The sequence below is a fragment of the Coffea arabica genome, chromosome 8e (genome assembly GCF_036785885.1).
Source record: "Coffea arabica cultivar ET-39 chromosome 8e, Coffea Arabica ET-39 HiFi, whole genome shotgun sequence".
Classification (NCBI taxonomy): domain Eukaryota; kingdom Viridiplantae; phylum Streptophyta; class Magnoliopsida; order Gentianales; family Rubiaceae; genus Coffea; species Coffea arabica.
The window spans coordinates 1-6,860 of record NC_092324.1 but is presented as its reverse complement, the minus strand read 5'-3'; positions in this window follow the sequence as shown (position 1 = coordinate 6,860).

Sequence of the window (6,860 nt, the reverse complement as noted above, 5' to 3'; positions counted from 1 at the left end):
TAGGGTTTAGGGTTTAGGGTTTAGGGTTTAGGGTTTAGGGTTTAGGGTTTAGGGTTTAGGGTTTAGGGTTTAGGGTTTAGGGTTTAGGGTTTAGGGTTTAGGGTTTAGGGTTTAGGGTTTAGGGTTTAGGGTTTAGGGTTTAGGGTTTAGGGTTTAGGGTTTAGGGTTTAGGGTTTAGGGTTTAGGGTTTAGGGTTTAGGGTTTAGGGTTTAGGGTTTAGGGTTTAGGGTTTAGGGTTTAGGGTTTAGGGTTTAGGGTTTAGGGTTTAGGGTTTAGGGTTTAGGGTTTAGGGTTTAGGGTTTAGGGTTTAGGGTTTAGGGTTTAGGGTTTAGGGTTTAGGGTTTAGGGTTTAGGGTTTAGGGTTTAGGGTTTAGGGTTTAGGGTTTAGGGTTTAGGGTTTAGGGTTTAGGGTTTAGGGTTTAGGGTTTAGGGTTTAGGGTTTAGGGTTTAGGGTTTAGGGTTTAGGGTTTAGGGTTTAGGGTTTAGGGTTTAGGGTTTAGGGTTTAGGGTTTAGGGTTTAGGGTTTAGGGTTTAGGGTTTAGGGTTTAGGGTTTAGGGTTTAGGGTTTAGGGTTTAGGGTTTAGGGTTTAGGGTTTAGGGTTTAGGGTTTAGGGTTTAGGGTTTAGGGTTTAGGGTTTAGGGTTTAGGGTTTAGGGTTTAGGGTTTAGGGTTTAGGGTTTAGGGTTTAGGGTTTAGGGTTTAGGGTTTAGGGTTTAGGGTTTAGGGTTTAGGGTTTAGGGTTTAGGGTTTAGGGTTTAGGGTTTAGGGTTTAGGGTTTAGGGTTTAGGGTTTAGGGTTTAGGGTTTAGGGTTTAGGGTTTAGGGTTTAGGGTTTAGGGTTTAGGGTTTAGGGTTTAGGGTTTAGGGTTTAGGGTTTAGGGTTTAGGGTTTAGGGTGGTTTAGGGTTTAGGGTTTAGGGTTTAGGGTTTAGGGTTTAGGGTTTAGGGTTTAGGGTTTAGGGTTTAGGGTTTAGGGTTTAGGGTTTAGGGTTTAGGGTTTAGGGTTTAGGGTTTAGGGTTTAGGGTTTAGGGTTTAGGGTTTAGGGTTTAGGGTTTAGGGTTTAGGGTTTAGGGTTTAGGGTTTAGGGTTTAGGGTTTAGGGTTTAGGGTTTAGGGTTTAGGGTTTAGGGTTTAGGGTTTAGGGTTTAGGGTTTAGGGTTTAGGGTTTAGGGTTTAGGGTTTAGGGTTTAGGGTTTAGGGTTTAGGGTTTAGGGTTTAGGGTTTAGGGTTTAGGGTTTAGGGTTTAGGGTTTAGGGTTTAGGGTTTAGGGTTTAGGGTTTAGGGTTTAGGGTTTAGGGTTTAGGGTTTAGGGTTTAGGGTTTAGGGTTTAGGGTTTAGGGTTTAGGGTTTAGGGTTTAGGGTTTAGGGTTTAGGGTTTAGGGTTTAGGGTTTAGGGTTTAGGGTTTAGGGTTTAGGGTTTAGGGTTTAGGGTTTAGGGTTTAGGGTTTAGGGTTTAGGGTTTAGGGTTTAGGGTTTAGGGTTTAGGGTTTAGGGTTTAGGGTTTAGGGTTTAGGGTTTAGGGTTTAGGGTTTAGGGTTTAGGGTTTAGGGTTTAGGGTTTAGGGTTTAGGGTTTAGGGTTTAGGGTTTAGGGTTTAGGGTTTAGGGTTTAGGGTTTAGGGTTTAGGGTTTAGGGTTTAGGGTTTAGGGTTTAGGGTTTAGGGTTTAGGGTTTAGGGTTTAGGGTTTAGGGTTTAGGGTTTAGGGTTTAGGGTTTAGGGTTTAGGGTTTAGGGTTTAGGGTTTAGGGTTTAGGGTTTAGGGTTTAGGGTTTAGGGTTTAGGGTTTAGGGTTTAGGGTTTAGGGTTTAGGGTTTAGGGTTTAGGGTTTAGGGTTTAGGGTTTAGGGTTTAGGGTTTAGGGTTTAGGGTTTAGGGTTTAGGGTTTAGGGTTTAGGGTTTAGGGTTTAGGGTTTAGGGTTTAGGGTTTAGGGTTTAGGGTTTAGGGTTTAGGGTTTAGGGTTTAGGGTTTAGGGTTTAGGGTTTAGGGTTTAGGGTTTAGGGTTTAGGGTTTAGGGTTTAGGGTTTAGGGTTTAGGGTTTAGGGTTTAGGGTTTAGGGTTTAGGGTTTAGGGTTTAGGGTTTAGGGTTTAGGGTTTAGGGGTTTAGGGTTTAGGGTTTAGGGTTTAGGGTTTAGGGTTTAGGGTTTAGGGTTTAGGGTTTAGGGTTTAGGGTTTAGGGTTTAGGGTTTAGGGTTTAGGGTTTAGGGTTTAGGGTTTAGGGTTTAGGGTTTAGGGTTTAGGGTTTAGGGTTTAGGGTTTAGGGTTTAGGGTTTAGGGTTTAGGGTTTAGGGTTTAGGGTTTAGGGTTTAGGGTTTAGGGTTTAGGGTTTAGGGTTTAGGGTTTAGGGTTTAGGGTTTAGGGTTTAGGGTTTAGGGTTTAGGGTTTAGGGTTTAGGGTTTAGGGTTTAGGGTTTAGGGTTTAGGGTTTAGGGTTTAGGGTTTAGGGTTTAGGGTTTAGGGTTTAGGGTTTAGGGTTTAGGGTTTAGGGTTTAGGGTTTAGGGTTTAGGGTTTAGGGTTTAGGGTTTAGGGTTTAGGGTTTAGGGTTTAGGGTTTAGGGTTTAGGGTTTAGGGTTTAGGGTTTAGGGTTTAGGGTTTAGGGTTTAGGGTTTAGGGTTTAGGGTTTAGGGTTTAGGGTTTAGGGTTTAGGGTTTAGGGTTTAGGGTTTAGGGTTTAGGGTTTAGGGTTTAGGGTTTAGGGTTTAGGGTTTAGGGTTTAGGGTTTAGGGTTTAGGGTTTAGGGTTTAGGGTTTAGGGTTTAGGGTTTAGGGTTTAGGGTTTAGGGTTTAGGGTTTAGGGTTTAGGGTTTAGGGTTTAGGGTTTAGGGTTTAGGGTTTAGGGTTTAGGGTTTAGGGTTTAGGGTTTAGGGTTTAGGGTTTAGGGTTTAGGGTTTAGGGTTTAGGGTTTAGGGTTTAGGGTTTAGGGTTTAGGGTTTAGGGTTTAGGGTTTAGGGTTTAGGGTTTAGGGTTTAGGGTTTAGGGTTTAGGGTTTAGGGTTTAGGGTTTAGGGTTTAGGGTTTAGGGTTTAGGGTTTAGGGTTTAGGGTTTAGGGTTTAGGGTTTAGGGTTTAGGGTTTAGGGTTTAGGGTTTAGGGTTTAGGGTTTAGGGTTTAGGGTTTAGGGTTTAGGGTTTAGGGTTTAGGGTTTAGGGTTTAGGGTTTAGGGTTTAGGGTTTAGGGTTTAGGGTTTAGGGTTTAGGGTTTAGGGTTTAGGGTTTAGGGTTTAGGGTTTAGGGTTTAGGGTTTAGGGTTTAGGGTTTAGGGTTTAGGGTTTAGGGTTTAGGGTTTAGGGTTTAGGGTTTAGGGTTTAGGGTTTAGGGTTTAGGGTTTAGGGTTTAGGGTTTAGGGTTTAGGGTTTAGGGTTTAGGGTTTAGGGTTTAGGGTTTAGGGTTTAGGGTTTAGGGGGTTTAGGGTTTAGGGTTTAGGGTTTAGGGTTTAGGGTTTAGGGTTTAGGGTTTAGGGTTTAGGGTTTAGGGTTTAGGGTTTAGGGTTTAGGGTTTAGGGTTTAGGGGGTTTAGGGTTTAGGGTTTTTAGGGTTTAGGGTTTAGGGTTTAGGGTTTAGGGTTTAGGGTTTAGGGTTTAGGGTTTAGGGTTTAGGGTTTAGGGTTTAGGGTTTAGGGTTTAGGGTTTAGGGTTTAGGGTTTAGGGTTTAGGGTTTAGGGTTTAGGGTTTAGGGTTTAGGGTTTAGGGTTTAGGGTTTAGGGTTTAGGGTTTAGGGTTTAGGGTTTAGGGTTTAGGGTTTAGGGTTTAGGGTTTAGGGTTTAGGGTTTAGGGTTTAGGGTTTAGGGTTTAGGGTTTAGGGTTTAGGGTTTAGGGTTTAGGGTTTAGGGTTTAGGGTTTAGGGTTTAGGGTTTAGGGTTTAGGGTTTAGGGTTTAGGGTTTAGGGTTTAGGGTTTAGGGTTTAGGGTTTAGGGTTTAGGGTTTAGGGTTTAGGGTTTAGGGTTTAGGGTTTAGGGTTTAGGGTTTAGGGTTTAGGGTTTAGGGTTTAGGGTTTAGGGTTTAGGGTTTAGGGTTTAGGGTTTAGGGTTTAGGGTTTAGGGTTTAGGGTTTAGGGTTTAGGGTTTAGGGTTTAGGGTTTAGGGTTTAGGGTTTAGGGTTTAGGGTTTAGGGTTTAGGGTTTAGGGTTTAGGGTTTAGGGTTTAGGGTTTAGGGTTTAGGGTTTAGGGTTTAGGGTTTAGGGTTTAGGGTTTAGGGTTTAGGGTTTAGGGTTTAGGGTTTAGGGTTTAGGGTTTAGGGTTTAGGGTTTAGGGTTTAGGGTTTAGGGTTTAGGGTTTAGGGTTTAGGGTTTAGGGTTTAGGGTTTAGGGTTTAGGGTTTAGGGTTTAGGGTTTAGGGTTTAGGGTTTAGGGTTTAGGGTTTAGGGTTTAGGGTTTAGGGTTTAGGGTTTAGGGTTTAGGGTTTAGGGTTTAGGGTTTAGGGTTTAGGGTTTAGGGTTTAGGGTTTAGGGTTTAGGGTTTAGGGTTTAGGGTTTAGGGTTTAGGGTTTAGGGTTTAGGGTTTAGGGTTTAGGGTTTAGGGTTTAGGGTTTAGGGTTTAGGGTTTAGGGTTTAGGGTTTAGGGTTTAGGGTTTAGGGTTTAGGGTTTAGGGTTTAGGGTTTAGGGTTTAGGGTTTAGGGTTTAGGGTTTAGGGTTTAGGGTTTAGGGTTTAGGGTTTAGGGTTTAGGGTTTAGGGTTTAGGGTTTAGGGTTTAGGGTTTAGGGTTTAGGGTTTAGGGTTTAGGGTTTAGGGTTTAGGGTTTAGGGTTTAGGGTTTAGGGTTTAGGGTTTAGGGTTTAGGGTTTAGGGTTTAGGGTTTAGGGTTTAGGGTTTAGGGTTTAGGGTTTAGGGTTTAGGGTTTAGGGTTTAGGGTTTAGGGTTTAGGGTTTAGGGTTTAGGGTTTAGGGTTTAGGGTTTAGGGTTTAGGGTTTAGGGTTTAGGGTTTAGGGTTTAGGGTTTAGGGTTTAGGGTTTAGGGTTTAGGGTTTAGGGTTTAGGGTTTAGGGTTTAGGGTTTAGGGTTTAGGGTTTAGGGTTTAGGGTTTAGGGTTTAGGGTTTAGGGTTTAGGGTTTAGGGTTTAGGGTTTAGGGTTTAGGGTTTAGGGTTTAGGGTTTAGGGTTTAGGGTTTAGGGTTTAGGGTTTAGGGTTTAGGGTTTAGGGTTTAGGGTTTAGGGTTTAGGGTTTAGGGTTTAGGGTTTAGGGTTTAGGGTTTAGGGTTTAGGGTTTAGGGTTTAGGGTTTAGGGTTTAGGGTTTAGGGTTTAGGGTTTAGGGTTTAGGGTTTAGGGTTTAGGGTTTAGGGTTTAGGGTTTAGGGTTTAGGGTTTAGGGTTTAGGGTTTAGGGTTTAGGGTTTAGGGTTTAGGGTTTAGGGTTTAGGGTTTAGGGTTTAGGGTTTAGGGTTTAGGGTTTAGGGTTTAGGGTTTAGGGTTTAGGGTTTAGGGTTTAGGGTTTAGGGTTTAGGGTTTAGGGTTTAGGGTTTAGGGTTTAGGGTTTAGGGTTTAGGGTTTAGGGTTTAGGGTTTAGGGTTTAGGGTTTAGGGTTTAGGGTTTAGGGTTTAGGGTTTAGGGTTTAGGGTTTAGGGTTTAGGGTTTAGGGTTTAGGGTTTAGGGTTTAGGGTTTAGGGTTTAGGGTTTAGGGTTTAGGGTTTAGGGTTTAGGGTTTAGGGTTTAGGGTTTAGGGTTTAGGGTTTAGGGTTTAGGGTTTAGGGTTTAGGGTTTAGGGTTTAGGGTTTAGGGTTTAGGGTTTAGGGTTTAGGGTTTAGGGTTTAGGGTTTAGGGTTTAGGGTTTAGGGTTTAGGGTTTAGGGTTTAGGGTTTAGGGTTTAGGGTTTAGGGTTTAGGGTTTAGGGTTTAGGGTTTAGGGTTTAGGGTTTAGGGTTTAGGGTTTAGGGTTTAGGGTTTAGGGTTTAGGGTTTAGGGTTTAGGGTTTAGGGTTTAGGGTTTAGGGTTTAGGGTTTAGGGTTTAGGGTTTAGGGTTTAGGGTTTAGGGTTTAGGGTTTAGGGTTTAGGGTTTAGGGTTTAGGGTTTAGGGTTTAGGGTTTAGGGTTTAGGGTTTAGGGTTTAGGGTTTAGGGTTTAGGGTTTAGGGTTTAGGGTTTAGGGTTTAGGGTTTAGGGTTTAGGGTTTAGGGTTTAGGGTTTAGGGTTTAGGGTTTAGGGTTTAGGGTTTAGGGTTTAGGGTTTAGGGTTTAGGGTTTAGGGTTTAGGGTTTAGGGTTTAGGGTTTAGGGTTTAGGGTTTAGGGTTTAGGGTTTAGGGTTTAGGGTTTAGGGTTTAGGGTTTAGGGTTTAGGGTTTAGGGTTTAGGGTTTAGGGTTTAGGGTTTAGGGTTTAGGGTTTAGGGTTTAGGGTTTAGGGTTTAGGGTTTAGGGTTTAGGGTTTAGGGTTTAGGGTTTAGGGTTTAGGGTTTAGGGTTTAGGGTTTAGGGTTTAGGGTTTAGGGTTTAGGGTTTAGGGTTTAGGGTTTAGGGTTTAGGGTTTAGGGTTTAGGGTTTAGGGTTTAGGGTTTAGGGTTTAGGGTTTAGGGTTTAGGGTTTAGGGTTTAGGGTTTAGGGTTTAGGGTTTAGGGTTTAGGGTTTAGGGTTTAGGGTTTAGGGTTTAGGGTTTAGGGTTTAGGGTTTAGGGTTTAGGGTTTAGGGTTTAGGGTTTAGGGTTTAGGGTTTAGGGTTTAGGGTTTAGGGTTTAGGGTTTAGGGTTTAGGGTTTAGGGTTTAGGGTTTAGGGTTTAGGGTTTAGGGTTTAGGGTTTAGGGTTTAGGGTTTAGGGTTTAGGGTTTAGGGTTTAGGGTTTAGGGTTTAGGGTTTAGGGTTTAGGGTTTAGGGTTTAGGGTTTAGGGTTTAGGGTTTAGGGTTTAGGGTTTAGGGTTTAGGGTTTAGGGTTTAGGGTTTAGGGTTTAGGGTTTAGGGTTTAGG